We start from the raw sequence: 5,557 nt of genomic DNA, 5'->3' as shown, positions 1-5,557 counted from the left end.
CCCATTGGGGTGGAGAGTCTAGAGCAGAGGTGGGGAACCTACGGCCTTCCGGGCCATCAAATGCGACCTTCTGCGGCCTTAAGATTTTGAATCTTCATTTCATAATTACATTTTTTGCAATTTTTTTACTTAGCATTTTTTGTCTCATTAAATATCTATAAGCATTTTTTGCATTTCTAAATTACTTTGAATTTGAATTCATAAAAAGGGTATAATTAAAAAAAAAAGGGTCAAGTGTAAATTCTGCACCCACTTCGAAAAAAAAAAATGGGTAAAAATCATTTAAAAATTCTATATATATGTATATTTTTAAAATTAAAAAAATATTCCTAAACTGAATTTTTAGGGAGGGGGTGGAAAACTTACACCGTCCCCTAAAAAGGGATAAAATAATTGATTTTTTTTTCTTTCAGTGCGGCCTCTATGTGGGACGATGAATTGTAAGGTGGCTTTCATGCACAAAAAGGTTCCCCACCCTTGGTCTAGGGCAAGGCGCGAGGTCTAAAGTAATCACTATATAGTTTAATATAAATTATTTTCTAAATCTATCCCTACATCTATAATCAAAATACAAGATTACAACAAAGCGTGAATATGCTAAAGCAATTAAAGAGTACAAAATGAAAGTTACGAAATAACCAGTGTCAGCGACGAATCAAGGTACGCCACACATGAAATACGTTACCGTCAGAAAGGGATTACAGGTTTCTTGGTCAGCTGGGAGGAGGAGGAGGAGGAACACCTTTCCAACCTTAAACAAGTTGAGACCGATTTCCAATTTTTTTTTAATGAAAGTACCAGCGGAGCTAACCGATTTAGGGGCTTATCATTTATGGCGGGATTTTGGGTAAGGATTTCTGTCTGTGAGGGCATTTAGCTCTGTAGGGGTGCTTACCGAGCCGCGGTGGGCTTGTGCACAGGGGAAAAGAGTGCTTGTGTTAGATTGTTTTATATGTGCGCACTTTTTTCTAGGACAGGTGAGGCTAGAGATAAATGTAGAAAAGTTAGTGTCCCCACTGAGGAGAAACAGATGAGTTTTGCTGCTAATACCAGGTTCCTGGCGTGATGTTGGCTCTCAGTCGGTCTAAAGCCGTGGTAGAGTCACCGTGAATGTCTCGTAGTAGACGAAAGTGATCCTCCATCGCAGGACAGCAATTCCGTGTCGCAGATGCACCAGACATATTGCGTGCACCAATGATTAACACGTAACCTACTGACTGATTTCCACCTCTCCGTGTGTGGTATTTATATGCTTTAGAAGCTCGGGGTTTGGATAGCTGTAGTTGGTCTCGAGTAGCTATTTAGCGTACAGCGAAGTGACAAGGAGAAATCTAAAGACCGCTCAGCAGTTCGGTCGTTTGAATGGCTGTAGTTTAGAGCAGTGGTTCACAAACTGGGGGAAATTTGAAGCTACCAGGGGGGGAAATAATCACACTACCTACTAACTAAAAAAATCTCAGATGGGTTTTCTCATGTCTGAGAGAGAGAGATGGACACACACACACACACACACACACAGAGAATGCCTGTTTATCAGTATATTTGTACATTTGAATAATAAATTAGTAAATGGCCACAGTGTGTTTTAACTACTCTTTCCCTCATACAAATGAAGGGGGGAAATCTGGATGATTTAACTGGGTGCAGGGGGAAATGACAGAAACAAGTTTGGGGACCACTGGTTTAGAGGATCCAACTGGTCAGGGAAAACTCATCAAAGGTACGATAATTCGATGATAGACGGAACGGGAAACACACACACACACACATACAAACACAGAGCTGAAATTTCAGTATCGTTGCACTGCGAGTCGTTACTCTAACTCTCGTGGACGGGGAGTTGGAAGTGTATGTGTGTGTGTAAGGTCACAGCATTACCCATAGATGGGTCATATATGAACTCTCTTTGGCGAGAGAAATAGCTGTCGATCACGAGCCCAATACGTGATCCAAGACCATGGTGAATCACACACACACACACACACACAAAACCTTCAGACCAAGAAAGACTTTTTTATGCCAAGTTGCACAAATGGGGTCCAGAATGGAAGTGGATGGTGATGAACAGGTTCTCGATGAGCTGGGCCAAGATATCTCCCGAAATCTTCGAAGAAGACACACCCAAACTTCTTTAGAGGTTCTGGCTAACAGCCCAACGATTGCTATCCGGGTCAGACGTGTCTCACCCCCCACCACCCCCTTCCTCCTGGAGAGTCAATTTGATAATTCTAATCTGGTTGTCGACAAGTGGTTTTATTCAGTCATGAAGGTCTATCTCGATGTATTATTATTTTGGGTAGAGTCAAATGAGCCTGTTTAGTAATGGGTATAAACTGGACAAATTTAGATTTAAGAAGGAAATAGGCAAGAATTGGTTTACTAATAGGGTGGTCGATGAATGGAATAAACTTAGTAACCATGTAGTAAGCGCTGAAACTATCAGTTGTTTTAAAAAACGATTAGACAACTTTATGGATGGGGATGACTGGTGGTGATGGATACGGAGCTGCCTAGTGTAGGCCTTATGGTCTTTTGCAGTCTCCTTTATTTCTTATGTTCTTAGTTGCAGGAACCATTCCTGTATGCTGAAGGCCAAATCATGTCATTTATATTTTTCTTGCCAGCACACACACACAAAGAATAGCTTCTCACACAGAATAGTGGATATCCGGAACAAATTGAATGAGGAATCAGTGACTGCAATTTTTTTTTTTACAAGGATTTAAGATCAAACTGGATGCTGAAAAATACAAAAGCGGGTCACCACGAGCATATAGCTCTCTTCCCGTAAAATACAAGGTACACACACACATACATATATATATGTGTGTGTGTGTGTGTGTGTATGTATATGTTGTCCTACCAATACGGTCTATAATGGCCCCATCAGCTTGAAGCTCCACTCCCGAGCAGGCTCGATCCTGCCGAACCACATCCATCCCCCTCCCCCCCACAGATCCAAGGGTGGGGGGGGGGCAGCCCCCCCCCCCGTCAGGAACCAAAGAAGCAGAAGTGACCCGACTCGATGGCACAGTGCCGCTCTTGAGAGCTAACTTAGTGATCCGAATTCGAGTCCCTTCTAGGGCTGAGCATTTCAGCATCGCTGTACTGCGAGCCGGCACCCCAAATCTGGTGGGCAAGGAGCTGTGCATGTGTGTGTATGTGTAAAGTCACCTATAGATTGGTCACGAGCTCTGAGTTCTCATCTGGGAGGATAATAGCTGTCAATCACGAGTCCAGTACATGATCCAAGACCGTGGTGAATCATCAGAGGGGGGGGTGACATCTGCCACGTGGTCTGTTCTGGGAAAGCCTGCATGTGCAGACCACGACGCGATCCTCTGGATCTGATTTAAGCCACATTGGATAGATGGATTGGGTGTCTGCCTGGGTTCAGATGGCAAGTGGTAGTGTTATTACGGGTTTCTGTGATCAAATGAGAGAGAGAGAGAGAGAGGATCAGATACTACGAAAGGATTCCAATCTTGAAAGCGCAGGACTTCATCGCTTATAGATTGTTTTACAGAGTCTATTACCCAACCACCGCGTTCATATTACCTCAACAACAGTAAAAAACCCCGTTTCTGACCCAACTTAAACCCGTTACGTTCCTTGTTTATTAACTAACCGAAGCCAGTAATGAATACGTCAAGATGAGCATACTTGATTACCATCATTAGAAGCCTCAGTTGAATGCGTTCGCTCGAGTACATTCTGTCCTTGGCTAGGTCTCCGCATCACCTTTAATCAACAACATTAAGGAGATAACACGTCCCCTTCAATGCCGACACATCACATATCACGTCATATTTCTCCCTTTGTGATACATGCCGGTATCATGCACGGATGTTGTCGAAATTGTGTGTGGATTATTTGTGATTTGGGTTACTGCTTGTGATAAAAATTCGCAAGGGGAAATAATTTTGGGTTTAAAGATGATGTACGTCGAGGGTTGCAAACTCAAACATCGAACGGCTCTCGGGGCGTCAAACTGGCACAAAATATTGACCTTGAAGTAGAAATTAACTGGTATTTATTTATATTAAAGATGCGAGTCGAATTTAGCTGGCTTTTCCCTATATATAGAAAACTCATAGACTTAACAAACTCGTCAATTGTTCGCTACCCCTTTGTAACCGACAACGTTCCTTTGACCCTCTTGCAGATCTCTCCATGGAGAAACGTTGGATTTTTGTGTACTGTGTGGCTGGAGCCAGTTGATCAAACCTGTGCCTACCTGGGAGCTTGCCCTAAGAAACGTGAAGGGGACTGACGCCGGCGTGAATGAAGCAGCATGGTTCCTCCTGGCGGACGCCAACGATTAATGACGTCACCGGTTACAGGCGTTGTTGTTAACTCTATACGAACATCGAAGTCTTGGGCCCGGTCCAAAGACCGAAGGCCAGCCTCTCGGGACCGCACGCTACGGATTACCGATACCCGTTCCTCATCCGGGGCAAATAATGGCCGCTGAGCTTATGTGGCCCTATGGAAGGGCGTCATGGATGGTCATCTCCCTTCTGTCTCCAAAGCTCATCTATAGCATCACCTCTATTCAGTGATGCCTCCCCATCAACTGGGCAAAAATAAAATAAAATAAGATAAAATAAAATAACAAGGGCTGGTGCTTAGTCTCTGGTCCAAGCTCAAACTCTCTTTCCAATTGTTTTCTTTTTTTATTTCTTATCTTATTCTATTTTTGCCCTGTTGGTGGGGAGGTACCACAGAACAGAGCAGGGGTGCAGCAGAGGTACTTTGATGAGTCTGGGAGACTCCTGCAATCTTATTTGCAATGTGTTATTATTATGGTCACTGATTAAGTGACCTTGCTGAGGGTAACTTCCTTGCAAGGTCAAAGTAGGGCAGGGTGTATATATATATATATAGTGTATCTTTTCTAGCCCCTTCCTCATGTGGGGTGAGCAGAGTGGATCCTGAAAAGGGCTGCTCAGACAAGCAGGCAGTTGCTGCTCTTGTTCTAGTACTGTACTGGGTGATCACTAGGCTTGCACTACCTCCATGTAGGTTGTGACCAGAATTTTCATGTCACTAAATTATGCAATATATATGCACATGATTCTGTGTTATGTGATTAAGATTTAAGTGAACCTGTACAGTTTCAGCACAGAACATGCTGAAATATATTGTACATACACATACTTGTGCCACAAAGTCTTCTCCCCATCAAAAGAGGATGGCCGAGTTAAAGCACCCATCCAAAATCCACATTTGTTGTCTCTCACATCTTGACACCTTGTAGATGAAAGGTCATCCTTCTCCTTTGCCACACTGCTCAGGTCAGAGACAAAACAGCATGACACAGCAAGGTCTGACAGCTGAAGCTGGTTTACCCACACCGCTTCATTACATGTCAAACTCTCCACCCTTCTTTCATCTACTCCTGAAATTTAGGAGACAAGAACAAGTACATTCCCTTTAGGTAATGTCATTTCCTTATCCAGTTACAACCACTTTTCATTCACTATCTTTTGCACTCTCTTCCTTGCTCAACAGGCATACCTCTTGAAATAAATAAATGATAATGAAAACTACAAAA

The sequence above is a fragment of the Oratosquilla oratoria genome, chromosome 1 (assembly GCF_046742065.1).
Source record: "Oratosquilla oratoria isolate Oo_2021 chromosome 1, ASM4674206v1, whole genome shotgun sequence".
NCBI lineage: Eukaryota > Metazoa > Arthropoda > Malacostraca > Stomatopoda > Squillidae > Oratosquilla > Oratosquilla oratoria.
Note: the sequence above shows the minus strand (reverse complement) of the source record.